Source organism: Schistocerca piceifrons, chromosome X (genome assembly GCF_021461385.2).
Source record: "Schistocerca piceifrons isolate TAMUIC-IGC-003096 chromosome X, iqSchPice1.1, whole genome shotgun sequence".
In the NCBI taxonomy this organism is placed as follows: Eukaryota; Metazoa; Arthropoda; class Insecta; order Orthoptera; family Acrididae; genus Schistocerca; species Schistocerca piceifrons.
This window is the reverse complement of record NC_060149.1, coordinates 882,043,930-882,062,305: the sequence shown is the minus strand read 5'-3', so window position 1 is coordinate 882,062,305 and position 18,376 is coordinate 882,043,930.

Here is an 18,376-nt window from a genome sequence, read left to right as displayed (position 1 = left end):
CATCGCAGCGCGTCAGCAATCGTTGGTTAATATATCAGAAAAACTAAAAACCCGCCTCGATTGCGAAAAAAGCACCTAGTGTTAAACTGCAGCTACAAATGGTCGCTCACTTACAAGCCTGACCCGCTACCTATGCACACGCGCAAGACAAGGGGAGTTACTTGAATGCGCATGCGCATACGAATACGAGAAAGTTTATGCATGGGTCGGGGCTAAACAGCCCATATATTCCCAACCGTGGATCAACGTATATCAAAAAATGGAATGGTTAGATCAAATGACGAGCTAAATAGGAGTCCCAACCCCCCCCCCCCCCCAGGCTAACTACTGGCTTTAGGTGTAGTTTTTAAAAGTTCCTCCTGTTGTCATAGGTAGCTTCATATATAAGTTTCTTTACTAGCATAAGCAACCGTGTGATGTTATTTTTAGGTTTCATCTCCTATTTAGCTCGTCACTTGATCTATCCATTCCGTTTTTTATATACGTTGATCCACGGCTGGGAATATATGGGCTGTTTAGCCCCGACACATGTATAAACTTTCTCGTATTCGTATGCGCATGCGCATTCAAGTAACTTCCCTTGTCTTGGGCATGTGCATAGGTAGCGGGTCAGGCTTGTAAGTGAGCGACCATTTGTAGCTGCAGTTTATGGCAGGTCATGGCCCATCGAACATAGGCCGGTGTGAGGTGGAGAGTACACCATTAAGTTAAGTAGTGGTTTTGACTTTATACATATGTACTGTTTGTGTTTTCCTTTTCTTTTTCCTTTATAAATGTATAGCTATGGTGTTCTTTTAATCATTGACAAAGTTCTTCTTAGGCAATTGTGGGTTTTATTGTTGTTCTGAAGAAGGTGTAGTTATCTACGCCGAAACCTGGGTTAACACTTAACACTAGGTGCTTTTATTGCAATCGAGGAGGGTTTTTAATTTTTTTGATACGTTTCCGAAACAGCAAAGTTTGTAAACTGTTAGGTACTTAAAGTACACCGCGCATGGCAAATTGGCCCCACCCAAAACTGGCGCCGAGGCAACAGTGATGCACCACGGGCCATAGATGACAGGAGTGGAGGACGGCTGCAGAGATGTGTACGGGTGAATAGATGTGCAGCTGTTGAGCAACAGATGAACTGAGGGCTACCAATAGTGTCTTCTCAAAGATGTTAAGCAAACGCCGCTGTGTATGGGCCACCGTAGCAAGCGGTTGGTTCATGCTCCCATGCTGACTGCTGTTCATCGGCGATGGAGACTGGAATTTGAGCTCTAGTTCGACAACTAGACGTCAGCTTTGTGGCGGCAGGTAGCGTTTTCAGATGAATCACGTTTTATGCTCCCTCGGACAAACGGCCGTTGCCGTGAATGGCGTGAAACGTCTGAAAGCAAGCACCCTCCAACAACCGCCGGAAGGGTCCAGACCGGAGGAGGAAGTGATATGATCTCGTCATTCTGGAAGGCACGATAAATCAGCACAAGTATGCATCCATCCTTGGGGACCATGTCCACCACTACATGGAGTTTGTTTTTCCTCAGTGCGATGGCATCTGTCAGTAGGACACACAGGGCTCGTTGTTCACGTACGTGGTTCGAAGGCCACTATGTACTCCCCTGGCCACCAAGCTCCTCGGATTTAAACCCAATCGGGAATCTGTGAGATCACCTCAGTCGATCTGTACATCTCGTGAAGGTCCGCGCTGTAGAAGGTGGCTCTTGACAAGAGGTCGCATTAATGTGATTGGACAGCGTATATGCCACCCTTAGGAGGATTTCAGTTGAGGACGATGGACCGCTGTCAACGTATATCAAGCTAGTTGTGAGGGATGCCAAAATTCATGTACAATTTCTTCATTATAAAACATTTAATTTGTCTATTAGCTATCTGTGTTTACAGCTGCCACTTTAGTGTATCTGGGGAAGGTATTTCGTGTGACACTACCACGTCACCCTTTTCCTGCTTCATTGTCTAATAATGCACATAAACGGCGATCGTCGGGAAAACCCCACAAGATCTTACAAAACGTCTAAATAGATTTGATCTCCCCAGGAAACTATAAACAGCTCTGAAACGATGCCGTACGGGGCTTGGAAGGTGTTGCCTGTTCGTTTGGCTAGGGGTTCCAGGAAGCCCCGACGTGTGAGTGTGTAGTCGCTACGCAGAGTACTAAGCACCTGACTGAAGAGAGTTGATTGCGAAAATTTCCTTGTGGACTCAGTGAACTGCATTTGGTGACACCTAGTTCTGTGGGGTTAAGAGACCTGGATATTCAGTTATAAAACTTTCGAGTGTTTGTTTTTATATTGTGTTCTTTTTATGTTGCCGCTCAGAGTGGCCGCGCGGTTTGAGGCGCCGTGTCACGGATTCCGCGGCCAATCCCGCCGGTGGTTCGAGTCCTCCCTCGGGCATGGATATGTGTGTTGTTCTTAGCGTAAGTTAGTTTAAGTAGTGTGTAAGTCTAGGGACCGATGACCTCAGCAGTTTCGTCCATTAGGAATTCACACACATTTGAACACTTTTTTATGTTATGTATTTTTATGTACGTATATTTGATCGTTCGTACAAGAATGTAAATGACCATGTAGACCATACGAATAATAACGAAGAACTCGATGTTTTAAAAGTTTGTTTAGCGAGTCGTATGCAATGGATAGCGATATGTAGCATAATTCGTCTTGGAACGTGTATTCTCTCATTTTTCACAGTAAATCTCTCTGCGACACACGACGACTCTCTTGTAAAGTTGGATGAGAATCTGTGAGTTGATATCTCATTTAAAAAACGAACTCGTGAAGAACTGCACTGTACTTCTTTGGAACTATTAATCGTACTTGGTTAGGGTCCCAGACAGACGAGTAGTATTCAATAAACAGTCGAGGAAGGGTTTAGTGAGCTAGCGTCCATAGAAGTTGCATTTATAGAAACTTCTTACAGGAAATAATAGCTTTGTATCTGCCGTAGGTACAATGAGTTTTATGTGGTAGTTTCACTTTAAATCGTTCTACATGTACATTTATGTACATACTTTGCAAGCGACAGTACGGTGCATGCCGGAGGGTACATTGTACCAAGACTAGTCTTTTATTTCCAGCTCAAATCGCAAATAGAACGAGGGAAAAATGATTGTCTATATGTCTATATACGAGCCCTAATTTCTTTTGTCTTATCTTAGTGGTCCTTACCCGAAATGTATTTTGACGGCAGTAGAATAGTTGTGCAGTCAACTTCAGATACCGTTCCTCTAAAGTTTCTCAATAGTTCTTCACAAAAAGAACATCGCTTACCCTCCAGATATTCCCATTTGAGTTCACGAAGAACCTCCGTAATACTCGCTTGCTGATCGAAGCTACAGGTAAGAAATCTAGCGACTCGCCTATGAATTGCTTTGATGTCTTCCCTTAATCCGACCTGGTGGAGATCCACACACTGGAGCAGTACTCAAGAATGGATCGCACTAGTGTTGTATACGTGACCTCCTTTACAGGTGAGCTATACTTTCCTAAAATTTTCCCAATAAGCCGAAATCGACCATTCGTCTTCCCTTCTACCGCCATTACGTGCTCGCTCCACTTCAAATCGCTTTGCAACGCTAAGCCTAAGATTCAGCTGACGTGACTGTGTCAAGCAGCACACAGCACAAGCTGTATTCGAACGTCACGGAATTGTTTATCCAAATCATCTCCATTAACTTACTCTTTTCTGCATTTAGCAGAAGAAATTTTACCTAAGCCGTGTTGTATCCTCCTACAGTCACTCAACGACGTAAACATATTCTTAGATTTTTCCCGTTGTAACTGTTCGTCGTAATTGATCTCTAATTGTGTAATTGACAATAATGTGCCATTCGGACTGTATATGCGCAATGCATTAGATTTGCTTATGCAGAGTGTCGACTGCCGGTCTCTGCACCATCTTTCCTCTATAAATTTCTGTCGTTGCAACTTCCCTCTATACAACGGAAGTACTTGCGAACAGCCTCACGGCGTCTCCGACGTTTCATATACCGTAACAAGTAACGGATCTGCCACATTTGATTGGAGTAAGATCTATGCAACTTTTTCATTTCGTTATGGGATTTTTAAGTACTCAGTTATTGCTACGAACGAAGGATCAGTATCAGTTTGAAAGTGTAGCATGAAATGCGGCGAGAGCATCAGAACTGTATGCAGAAAGGTTTCAGGATAGACGCTATCCATTTTGTTTTACGTTAATCATTAGAGTCCAAATGCTTCACAGTACTCGAAATTATATCGCGAACAAATGTACTTGACATAAGAAAGTTAGGAATGCAGCTGCTGAAGCTGCCAGACTTGCAACTTCTTCAGTATTGCAAAGACTGAAAGACATTTTCTATGTATTTCTTATACATATAACTACCACCTTTTACGTATCTCATATCAAGAATTAAATGACAGTGATGGTTCGTCCACATCGTTGAGACTATTATCAACGAGTTATCAAGCAACGCAATTATTTCGTGCAAATGTTCGTAAGCTACTAATGGAACAGTTCCAATCCACTTAATGCGTATCATAAGGATGACAATAAACAACTGATAAAGTATCTCTTATGTCAGTGACCCAATGCTACTGTTGATGAGAGTCGCGCCATTTCATACATCCAAAGCAAAACAAAAGAATTCCAATTTGAAATACACGTTTACTCCATAGTTTCAGTCATACCAACGAAGAAGCTAAATTACTGACTTTTTCTCACCGAGAACTGTTATTTTTAAATAAAAAAGAAGTAATTTCAAATTAAAAAACAAAATTTGTTAGTTGTTTCGTAAGTTGACGGTAACATATTGGACATTATTTGAGAAACCACTGATGACTGTTGGTGTAGATGATAACCGATTGCCAGTGTCTCCAACGAGCCAAATGGGTTTTGAGGCGAATGTGTTAAGAGACAACCCATAGATATGAGAGAAACAGCAATATTAACGGGGTCACGCCGAAAATTAATAATTTCACCACACGGTAGCTAGAATTCATCAATGAAAGGTGTTTTCAGGATCACCTGTCATAAACGCAACACTTTTCACAATAAAACATACATTAGTTGAGCATCATGTAGCACGCTGCAAAATGCGAAGCAAATCTCTAATTACTGGCAAGAAATCATCTATTCCAATTTAATTTATTAGAGATCCCAATGGTATTGTAAATATCAGTTCTCTTGTATAAGTGAAGATCGTGTTTGCTAACTTGTTGCAAATAGACTCTCCGGCTTATGCCCGCCAGGCGTCATCTCAGCAACAGTATATCGTGTAATTGCGACTAAAGTTTGTTCTGAAAAGTTGTGTAAGCTTCTTTGCACAGAGTCTCCCAGCTTCTGAGGGCACGTTAGCGGCTTAGCCTCACCATCACTCCTTGTGTGCAAAACGGGACTTGCTGCCGAAAGCTTCAAAGCCTTTGCGCAAAGGACGGAAAGTTTTTGTTCACTTGCAGAAATATGAATTATTCACGAAACGAGACCGACACAAAAAGTAGCTTTCAACAGTATACGAATTTTTTAATGTCTCTGGCGCTTTATATATTTTCGGAAATTACTTGGTATACGAGGAACTGTTCACATCTGTTCTCTTATTTTCCGGTTATTGACGTATATTGCTAGTTTACATCTCAGATCTCGTCGGTACAGTTCTTAGCGAATTGAACAGATATTGCATATTTTAAACAATCACGAGGATATGGTTGTCGATATTATCATCTGAGTAACTAAGCGCGACGCATTTTCGTGAATGTTCGTTAATACTTCACTCTAAAGGAGGGAAGAAACTATTTTATAAAATTACGATGTTATATTATTTTTAAGAAACAAAATCCCGTATGATACGTAGCACAGGGCTTCTGGACTGCTTCCTACCTGAAAATATGGTCTGCAAGGGGGTTTTGTTTGTAAAGGTTAATGTTTTATGAGACGTGACTAAGGTAATGTAATAATGAACTTAAAAATTATTCTTGTTTCTTGGGTCGTATACAGGGAATCTGCAAAATAAGACATAATAAAATGAACTTTGTTCAGTCTAATCCTCACAGAACATTTCGAGTATAGTGCGCCCTGTTCGATTCCTTCCCAGTGAGGTAGCGTGTAAGAGAGACAAAGTGAGAGAGCAAATGAAAGATGTGAGAAATATACATAACAAACTTGCAAATAAAAATTGAGAAACTTATATGGAACTTAACATGGCACTATTAACTAGTTAAAACAACTATTGACCATCCAAACAGAACAACACAAACTTATTTTAAGATGGTTCTCATCAACCGAGATTAGCACTTTAGCGTTCAGTCTACTGACACTTGTTTCATATGAATTTTATTTCTCCCATATTGAAAGGCCAAGCGAAAAGCTGTCGATCCGGCACAAAGAAAGCGTCGAAAAAATGAAATTCCCTATAAACGTCGCGCAATAATCTAGGTCAAGTGCAAATCGATCTGCACAATTTTTTTGTTTGGTACTGGTGTTGGCTGTTTGTATTTCACGGATATGAACCGAATATCTAGCCATTGTAAATCTGTTTATTTATCCTATTTGGTGACGGGCTATAAGGAGTATCCTCCTCTATTGTTTACAGTTAAGAAGTGGACTATTGAATTCAAAGGTGACACTGCTGCTCTTGAAAATAATCCACGGGAAGAACGATCAAAAACTGAATCTGAACAGCACAATAAAATGACAGGCGGTTGTAGATTGCCTGCCACTAAAGGTATTAGAAATAGTTGCTATACGAATGTTAGGAGAAGGGATAGCATACATTTGACGTGAATAACTAGCTATAATAAAACTTTAAGATGGTGCTGTAGTTTTTGATAGTAACCAAAAGAAAACTCTGAAAAGAAATTGTCAACAACGTTCGGAGCGTTTGAAGATAATTCTGCTCTTGTACACCAATTTGCTGCCGTCGATAAGACAATGGTGCACCAGTTACGCATGGAATGCTACAGAAGTGGGTGGATGCTGCTGACCCGTACTGCAATGCTACAGAAAGTTTTCTGGGGAGCAAAAAAGATTTTTGTTGTTGATTACCTTGCAAAGGGTTAAAAAAACCATGTAAAAGTCATGCGTGTCTTCTAATTCCGTTCGATGTGAAGATGCATGATAACAAGCGTGGATTAATTTTATTTCTTTAGGACAATGCACGCAACCATACTGGTAATTTTGGCACATGGAAAACTGAAGAATTTGAAATACAAATTTTGAGAACATCAGCACTGTTCGGCAAATTTGAAACTACTCCGAAATACGAAGGCATTTGTGGTCGTGAAATGTTTTGCATCCAGTGGAGAGGTTATGGAAGATGTTGATATACATTTTGCACGTCTTCCAGAATCTAACTTAAAGGATAGAAGAAAATCACTGCTGCAGCCACATTAAACAAATTTTTTTGGCTTAAAAAGGGACTGCATCGAAGATAAAAAAAGCCTAAAAGCGCATTGTTTCACTGCAATGAGATATCAAACTATAGTACTGAAATACAAGAATCTGGACTGTAAAAAATTGCATATGCACTGTGAAGATTTTCGCATATATGACCATGTAAAAACTGATAGCATCCTGTACAAAACACGCGACTGAAACCTATACCAAATTACGAAGCTTTGACCACATACGCCGCTGACATCGTCAAGGCAGCAGTTGACTGTCTAAGATGTGACAGAAACCCACTGGCGCAGTTCATGTCGTGGTACCCTTGTGACCAGATAATACACCGTCGCCTGAGGTCACGTGCTCTCAGCGTCATTTTTCCCGTTACCATATACAATATAGTGCATAGTTGTCTGTAATTTCTCACATTGTTCCGACATGAGCTAAGTGCGTAGTTGGTATCTCAGAAATGTATGGGAGAAGGGGTTACTTCAACAATGCTGTGAATCCAAAATTATATTTTTATTTTCCAGCACTCTCGTGGCGCTATATTCCAATACAAGACCGGACGACGGTTTTTTTAATCTCTGTAAGCCACTGTACAGTGTATGGAGATGGGTAATCCAAACCAATTTTATCAATTTTTCTTTCTTATTCTACCCGCGCAGAGAGCGACGGAAATTGACTTCTGTACGTCGCCACCCCTAATCTCTCTTGTCTTATTCTCGAGATGCCTGCGTGTGGTATATGGTGTTAGCAGTAGAACTGTTCCACCGTCTTCCTTGAATATCCATTCTCTAGATTTAAACAACTGAGTTTCCGGAGAAATACGTCATTTTTCTTCCCAAAACGCCAATATAATTTCTCTGAGAACCTGTGTTACGCTTTCGTCTCAGCTATACCGCGCTGTTACGTTCCTAGCAGCACCTCTCTGCGTTCGTTCGATGTCTTTTGTTACACCTCTTTAATAAAATCTCCAAACGCTGGACAAGTAACTTAGAACTGGTCTTTCTCAGTATCCTTCCAATAAATCCGATAGTTCCATACGCCTCCTTTCCTACTGCTCATCTTACGTCTTCTTCCTATTCCATATCGCTTCTGGGTATTAAACGACTTGACGTGTTACAGATGTCAGATGTTCCTCACTGAACTTTTAATTGAATACTATCGGATTATTTCTCTTTGTGGTAGCCAGGTGACGTTCATTACACCAAATGGAATTTTGTCCATGTCTACATCTTCCTTTCGATAGTCCAACAATGCTGATAATGCTACTGATCCAGTCTGATAAATAATTTAAATTGACAACACTTTTGTCCATTACACTCCCTTGGGGCGCACTCGATGTTACTTCCCTTCCTGTTAAATATTCGCCGTCTATTACAGAATATCGAGGTTTGTTAATCAAAAATTCTACGACAGAATAACCTATCTGCGAAGATACTCCAAGTGACTGTCTTGCTTATTAATCGACGATGTGTTCCATGGAAAACCCGAAATTTTGTATTTTGTTCTTCTACCTTCCTGTCCAGCACTGTGCTGATATTGTGATCTGAGTGAAAACTCTCACTCTGTAGCTAGGTCATCTAGGTCTATGACCTGCAAAATATGCGAAACAATATGTCGGTGCCAACTTGTTACTAGTATTGACCTCGGTCTTTCATGTTCCATTGGCATCTAGAGTGAGAGCAAACCAAACAATTGTAGAAAAATGTTGAATGGGTGACAAATCTACTGTCACTTACCCCAATACCGATTTACTGCTCGTTTATCAACAGCTTTGCCGTTTAAGTATTTACATCTCTCATATTCTTCCAAATTGTACTTTAAACCAGAATTACCAGCCCTCAGCAACTAACATAAATTGCATAGGTGTTAATTTCACAATTAAAACATCTGAATCACTCAACAAAAAAAAAAAAAAAAAAAAAAAAAAAAAAAAAAAAAAAAAAAAAAGTGTGCCTCTGTTTGTTCCAGAAAAAATCAATGCAGCTAAATCTAATCATACAAAATGTACGCAATTCGGACGAAAAATGGCTGTACTTGAAGAAAGTAGCAGTTCTGAAAGCTTCCTTGTGTAGCACGAGAAGCAAGGAGGCGTGAATAGTTTGTGCTGGGGCGGTGGGGTGGTCGACATGCCAATATCCATGTCACGTAGCCGCCCGCCTCATGCATATTCTGTCACGTTCTCTTCAAACTGAATTCTGACCTTCACGAACAAAGTTATATCATCCCTGCTGAATATGCTTCCTATTTCCCTCAGCAGCCAAGGTTGTGGGTATCAGAAACGTGCGCCGGTTAGGCTACTCTTACGGTTGGTACGGCAATTGAACGTGTACAGGCGTTGATTCTGTTCCGTTCAATCATTCAAAACCCTCACACCTAAGTAACGCACTAATGGCCAGAACCGTCAAATAGCGCTTAACTTGATAGAGTCTGTTCAGTTTGATGGAATTAACGCAGTTCAAGAAGCTGAAGTGATGGAACAGTTGGTTTAGACGTTTTCAGTGGGAATTAATTGCTTACTGTGCATCTGCTGCTGAATAATTGAGGATGATGTTGTGAACCGATACCGAGTGAAGTGGTAACGTTGTTTCGGAGAAATTAAACAGTTTCGCATGTTGTAGACAGAGTTTTCTACGAAATACATTCTGACAATGATATCTGTAACACTGGAGTTCTTTTACATTTTACGAATTCTATCGAAACCATGAGGATGAAAAGTGGGGTATCAATGTGCAAAGGATTATAAGTGAGGCAGGATCGTGAACAACCGCATTTGATTGGCTAGGTTTTGAAAGGAACCGGAAAGGGATATAAGTGAGAGTGTTGGGTTCTGTATTGGTTAGCGGCAGCTGCTGCCAGAACGTTCGCCAGCTTTAATATTAGATGGAGAAAGTTCGGTGTGGAGCTACTGAACACAGTTGCTCGCAATTTTGTTGTTTCTCAACTTGGAGAAACAATGTTCTTGCCTCTAGTTTTTCCAGAGCAGCTGGGAGAACTTTCGTGTTAGAATAACCGTTAGACACATTCGGGAAATGTAATTGACCGCCTTGGTAATACAACTGAATAGTTCTCGTTTTCGATACCTTAATTTATGGGTAGAGGAGAGTCTTGTACCTAGAGGATAGTGACCTAGAAACACATGACCTTTTTTGGTCAGTACTTCAGTCTATCGACTGGTTTTAGAACCACATGAAGAAAAGCGCACTAGACACTGCCATAAGTAGTTTCCGCGGTTTTGTACAGTTTTTGTTGTTGCTAGACATGAGTTTGTGGTTTTACGAAGCCTTTGTAAATATTTCGATTTCTACACATTTACGTGCGGTATAATATATTAAACGTATTTGGAAGATATTGTTAAATCTTCAATTAGAGAATTTAATGGCAAGTAAAAGTCTGTAATAGTTTTAAAACTAGTTATTAATATGTGGACGTCCGGGTTCGATTCCTGGCTAGGTCGGGGAATTTTCTCCGCCCAGGGAGTGGCTGTTGTGCTGTCCTCATCATCATCCTCTCATCCTCCTCTACTGCAGGTGCTGAAGTGGCGTCAAATTGAAAGACCGGCACCCGGCGAACGGCCTGCCCGACGGGGGGCCCTGGCCATACGATTAAATAAAATTAAACATGTGGACGGTGAAACCATACGTAGTCGGTCGCATACCATTTTATATCTGGAAACAAAAGAAGGTCTTTTACCATGGAGCGTTGGGTATTTGTAAATTAACTGAGTATTGTTAATATCTTAACAAATTTTCTGTCTTGAAAATGGCAGTTTGTGTTAGTTTCAAATAACTTAAATTTCAAAATATATTTAAGTTGTAATTAGTATTCGATAATACTTCTGCTTCATTCGAGTTCACATACTGATCTGTAGTAGAGTCATAATGTAACAGAGAGGGTAACTAAATACAGTACTGAGAAGATTTTCTCGACTTTCAACGCTCTTAAATTTCAGTGGAATATTTGCTCCTTGATACATAACCATGTTGTAATATACTTTCACATTTGGAAAAACCAACTTTTCCGGAGTAATTTTTATAATTTCAGAAAAAGCCTGCAGCATATAAAAAGTGAATGCCATCATTTAAAAATCGGATAAGAAAATATATTAAACATGTCTTAAGAGAGCTGGCTAGAGGTGAAATTCTGTGAATTGTCCCAAGGGACAACACTCTCCCCTTACAGTTCAAGTTGTGTTACTGATGGTCTTAATACTAGCACGAATTAAGTGATCTCCTTCTTCTGTGACTCTTTAGAACCATTCTTGTGTGTGAGACTAGTGTCTCTTGATTCATATGCTTCAGTAACACTAACGTTTTAAGAAATGTTGTCAAGTACTACATACAGTGATCTCATTTGTTCCTGTACCTTACGAAACTAATACATAACAGAGTCATTGTTGGTAAGTATAGCTATTAATGGGTGGAGATAACTGCGTGGTGACGGTTCGTAATTTATTACACGTACCATTGATACTGCAAGCATTTGAAAAATATGGTATTTAAAAACGATAGTCTTCAAGGCAACGTATCTAGATCACACATGTGAGGTAAACTAGACCTGTTCTTCACGAAAATGATTGTGCAGTGCGTCATGGATGTGCTGATGCCTGCTAATGGGAGAATCATTTTATTTTAATTACATGATATACTTAGCGGAAATAGTTAATACTGCCTCCGTTACTTATTTGTTCTTCGTCATCAGATTAACATTGGCTATCACTTTTCATCTGGAGTATTGAGAATAGTACAGGGTGTATCAAAAACAACCATCCGATTGGGCACATCTATATTTCTGAAGTTAATATGTGTACTGTATACAATGAATTTTGTTTTTTGATGAACGGGAAACTCAAAGAGTTTTTTTCCATACCTTTTCATAGGTGTACAATATGTCCCCCTTGAGATGCAAGGCATATGTCAATGCGGTATTCACATTGTTCCCACTCTGCAGCGAGCATGACTTGAGTTACAGCGTCCACAGCTGCTGTTATGCGATGTCTCAGTTCATTCACTGTTCTTGGTAACGGAGGCACATAAACAGAGGCTTTTATAAACCCCCACAAGAAATAATCACTACAGTCAGGTCCGGTGGCTTTGGAGACCAGTAATGTAAGACTGAATCAATTGGTCGATTGCGACCGGCCGGCCGAAGTGGCCGTGCGGTTAAAGGCGCTGCAGTCTGGAACCGCAAGACCGCTACGGTCGCAGGTTCGAATCCTGCCTCGGGCATGGACGTTTGTGATGTCCTTAGGTTAGTTAGGTTTAACTAGTTCTAAGTTCTAGGGGACTAATGACCTCAGCAGTTGAGTCCCATAGTGCTCAGAGCCATTTGAACCATTTGATTGCGACCGATCCGTCGCTCAGTAATCCTTTGATTTCAAAATTTCCGCACTTCCAGAGGCTAGTGTGGCGGTACACCATCCTGTTGGTAAATGAAGTCGTTCGAATCAGCCTCCAACTGTGGGAAAAGCGTATCGAGATATGTACTTCTTGTAACAGTGTTCTCGGCAAAGAAAAATGGACAATACACCTATTCGCGTGAAACTGTCTGCCCCTGGTAGCTGAGTGGTCAGCGCGACAGAATGTCAATCCTAAGGGGCCAGGTTCGATTCCCTTCTGGATCGGAGATTTTCTCCGCTCAGGGACTGGGTGTTGTGTTGTCCTAATCATTATCATTCCATCCCCATCGACGAGCAAATCGCTGAAGTGGCGTCAAATCGAAAGACTTGCACCCGGCGAACAGTCTACCCGACCGGAGACCCCAGTCACACTACATTTACATTTACCAGTGAAACTGCACGAAATCTATTAAATTTTGGAGAGTCCCTCTCATATTGTACATCTTCATGTGTTTGTTCCGTAACCCATATTCTCACATTATGACGGTTCACCTTTCCATTTCAATGGAATTTTGCCTCGTCACTAAATACTAAGCCTGGAAGAAACACTCATCCTCCATCTTGCTAAGAACGTAATTACAGAAATCCACACGTTGTTGTTTGTCACCTTCACGGAGAGCTTGCAGTAGGTGAATTTTGTATGGTTTCATGTGTAAACGTTGACGCAACACACTCCAGACAGACATCGGGAGCATGTTGAGCTGTCGAGCTGCATGGTGAACCGGTATCTGCGGACTCCTTGTGAAACTATGGCGGATGCGTTCGACGTCTTTGTCAGACCCTCGGGGACGGCCCAGGGCTTTCGTTCTCAATCAAAAGATACGTCTAATAATTTTTTTAAATGATTTATAATTTTCAGATGGAAACTCTGTCGCTTACGCTTAAGTGAAGGCAGAAAGAGTTAAATAGATATTCAGAACGAAATGGAACATATTTAGCCGTATTTGCATGCGAAAAAGCCGCGTGGGATTAGCCGAGCGGTCTTAGGTGCTGCAATCAGGGACTGTGCGGCTGGTCCTGGCGGAGGTTCGAGTCCTCCCTCGGGCATGGGTGTGTGTGTTTGTCCTTAGGATAATTTAGATTAAGTAGTGTGTAAGCTTAGGGACTGATGACCTTAGCAGTTAAGTCCCATAAGATTTCACACACATTTGAACATGCGAAAAAGCAAAAGTTCTTAATATGTAATGCCACGTAAAACAGATCGTAATAAGCAGTGAGGAATATCTTACAGAAAGCAACAATCTGATATGAAACTTTATGCTGCATCTTCCTAACGAAAGTATTTGAGTACAGTTATTTCTCGGGGGCAGTAATGAACGAAATCCACACACAATTCCGCTCAAACAGAACAGAGGTCAAAGTTTGAGAAGCATGAAATGAATTTTCTGGTATTAAGTCATTAGCGTACAGAGGCCATTGTGATGTCATGTTTTATTAGGTAATATTGGTCTGTTACTCATATTTAGAAAATAAATAACAGTATTTAGTCACAGAATTATCATGTCACTTCAAATTCATGAAAAATTTGTGTATGAACTTCTAAAATGTTCAATTATAAGAGAATTGACAATATCTGCAATAATTATTTTTAGTTGTGGGTATGTCTGGTCTACATATTTCATAGCAGCTATGTAACTGTTTCATACAGTTTTTCCTTCAGATTAGCGAATAGTATGACTAACGTGTAGATATTATAATAAGAAGCAGATGCGGTCGGAACAACAAATTAGCGGTAGGTGTAAATGTTATTTGTTTGGAACTATGGCGAAATTGTAAAAGGTGAAGGTCTAAATTTAATTCTCAAATTTTATTAGTCGCTTTCTCTGTCTGACATAAGGAAACGAGTAAGAAGTCGTACTCCTACAAGTCAGCGGTTGGAATTGCATGAAAGTTATCGCAATCGAGAGCAGAGACAGGCTAAGTAACGTGCATAATAATAACGGTAAGTGAATGATTTCATAGCCATATTTGAAAGAGCGTTCACAGAAGTAAAACACTAGAGACAGCGTAGCTCTTCGTATTCTCTTAAGCCTTTTTAGCTCCGGTTAAAATGTCGCTCGTCTTACGTTCTTCACATTTAGAGACGGGAGAGCAGCTATCTTCCATTAGGGAGTCGTGTACCATTAAGCTGGAGTATCCTTGCAGAACCATTGTCACGAGGAGGCAGCATGCCCCATTAGGGAGGTGACTGCTGGGATGAAATTTCAACCTTTGCTCTGGAAAAGTTGTTTCTACAGATGGATTTTGCTCAGTACAAAACGCATGGAATCATTTTGTTCAATGACGGACTCAAGCATGATCATGTTACAGGGATGAAGTCAAGTTGTTTTAATTGACGCAACCTAGAAAATGCGGTGCTTACGATGAATTTTCAAGCCTCCATTGTTCTAGTATAGGACTAACTAAAGTAGGTATCAAACAATATTGCTCTTGTCAGTTGTAATTCGCAAAACCTTACAAGTGCAATGCGTAGATAACATAGCCATCAACATAATTACCAACTGAGATGGCGCTATGGTTAAGACAGGGGCAATGGGATTCAAATCTCAATCTAGTCATACGTATGTATGGTTTCAGTCGTTACCTAAGACAGAAAAGGAAAATACTGGGATGTATTTTTTAGTAGGGCCACTTTCCATTCATTCCTCTATCCTTTTAAAATTTACTTACAAGGGAACCTCCCCATCGCACCCCCCTCAGATTTAGTTATAAGTTGGCACGGTGGATAGGCCTTGATAAACTGAACACAGATCAATTGAGAAAACAGGAAGAAGTTGTATGGAACTGTGGAAAAACAAGCAAAATATACAAACTGAGTAGTCCATGGGCCACATAAGCAACATTATGGACGACGTGACATCAGGAGCGCCGTGGTCCAGTGGTAGCGGGAGCAGCTGTAGAACGAGAGGTCCTTGGTTCAAGTGTTCCCTCGAGTGAGAATTTTACTTTCTTTATTTTTGCATAGTTATTATCTGTCCGTTCGTTCATTGACGTCTCTGTTCACTGTAATAAGTTTAGTGTCTGTGTTTTGCGACCGCACCGCAAAACCGTGCGATTAGTAGACGAAAGGACGTGCCTCTCCAATGGGAACCGAAAACATTTGATCGCAAGGTCATAGGTCAACCGATTCCTCCACAGGAAAACACATCTGATATATTCTATACGACACTGGTGACGGCATGTGTGTCACATGACAGGAATATGTTGTCGACCCACCTAACTTGTACACTTGGCGAATGGGTAAAAAGATTCTTCTACCTTGCCCGATTTAGGTTTTCTTGTGGATGTGATAATCACTCCCAAAAAAGTGATGAAAACATAAGAGTTTGTCACATAAACTTAAAATAAAAAATTAAACTTTTCACTCGTTGGAAGATTTGAAACAATGACCTTTAGTTCCGCAGCTGCTCGCGTTACCACGAGACCACGGCGCTCTTGCTTTCGCAGCCTCCTTGACATTGCATATCTTCCCGTGAACTACTCAGTTTGTATATTTTGCTTATTTTTTCACAGTTCCACACAACTTCTTCCTGTTTTCTCAATTGATCTGTGTTCAGTTTTTCAAGGCCTATTCACTGTGCCAACTTATAACTAAATCTGAGGGGGGTGCGATGGGGAGGTTCCCTTGTTAGTGCTTCTTATCCAGTGCTCTCGACAGCTTAAAAAATCTGATAGCCCTTAGGAATCCGTCACAAAACAGTCTGCGGTAATGCTGTAACACGGTATTGCTTAATCGTTTACAATACGGTAACGACGTTGCCTTCCATTATATAATTTTTTAAAAATATCTTAAAACTGTCTTAGTCTCGTCAAGGCCGGCCGGTGTGGCCGTGCGGTTCTAGGAGCTTCAATCTGGAACCGCGTGACCGCTACGGTCGCAGGTTCGAATACTGCCTGGGGCATGGATGTGTGTGATGTCCCCAGGTTAGTTAGGTTTAAGTAGTTCTAAGTTCAAGGGGACTGATGACCTCAGATGTTAAGCCCCATAGTGCTCAGAGCCAGTCTCGTCAGCAACAACAATCCCATCAGCAACAGCAGTCGGAATGGAATATGAACCACAGAGTGAGTGTTCCAACAGATATTTAGAAGACCCGGATTTACGTGTATATCTACATCTATATTTTTAGCGGTTTCCACAGTACAAGCTTAATAAAGCTCATTAAGAGATAATGTTCTACATCTGCATTTACATAAACACTCTGTAAGCCACGGTGCAGTGAATGGCGGAAGGTACATCGTGTGAATATTGTCATGTTTTCCTATTCTGAAGCAGAAAATATATATCAAGCTTCCGTCGGTAAAACGAAATATTACGAACTAAAATGTTCTAGATCGTTCTTGCTGAGCTAAAACGATTGATTAACGCGTAATCGCCGGAAGTGTAACAGATTTAAAACTAATTAATTGTATGACTTCAAATGTATTATAGACACCATCCATTTTTTGTCGGCTTAAACTGACTTCATGTGCGTTTCTTTCACAGTAAATTCTAAAATGGTTCTGCATATTAGACTGGTGAAACAGTAAATGAACAAATCAGAGCACTGTGGTTATATGTAAGTAGGTATTTTTAAAAGTAAGAATGATTTTACATGATAATGAATTGAAATATCTTAACTATCCACTCATTTTAAATGGAGAAACCAGTCTAAAATTTCAAAATTTTAATGAAGTTAATTAAAGATTGACTCTGGTACAGAACGGTTACCTTCCAAGGGGGAAAAATCTCAATAATAACTTGGTATTAGCCTTGGATTTGATCCATTGTTGGCTCTAGGTGTTCCACCTGTGAAAGGAGTTCTATTTTGTCCTCACTCGTTCGTTTTGAAAACATTTATCGCTGGATAGTATCTCTTTAAAGAGGAAGCGAACGTTGTCTGTGATATATAATATAATTCCATGTGTCTCGAAACTTCCTGTTGAAAATACTTCGCTATAAATTTTACAAAAAAAAAAAAAAAAAAAAAAAACACCAGCTGCATTGTCCACTCTGAAAACAAAGCAGCTAAGTACAGACGCACAAACTTCTTTTTTTTGTTTTGTTAATCTTGGGAGCTCTGTCAGAAGTTTCTTCATTTGGTGTGGAATGAACAATTCTTGTTTTTGTCGTGGAGAAACCAGTCTGAATACTTCAAAATGTAAGTGAAGTTAATTAAAGATTGACTCTGATACAGAACGGTTACCTTTCAAGGGAAAAAAGTCTCAATAATGACTTGTTATTACGCTTGGGTCTGATCCATAGTTAGTGCCAGGTGTTCCACCTGTGAAAGGAGTTCTATTTTGTCCTCACTCGTTCGTTTTGAAATCATTTATCGCCGGATAGTATCTCTTTAAAGAGGAGGTCGATGTTGTCTGTGATATATAATATAATTCTGTGTGTCTCGAAACTCCCTGCTGAAAATACTTTGCTACAAATTTTACCAAAAAAAGACCAATTGGCATTTCCGCTCTGAAAAGAAAGGGGCTAAATACAGGGGCACAAACTTTTTTTTTTTTTTGTCAATCTCGGGTACACTGTCAGAGTTCTACCTTTTGTCTGAATTAAACAATTCTTGTTTCTGTCGTGTTGCTGTACAGTTGTATTATATACACAAGTCCTCCGAATCAGTC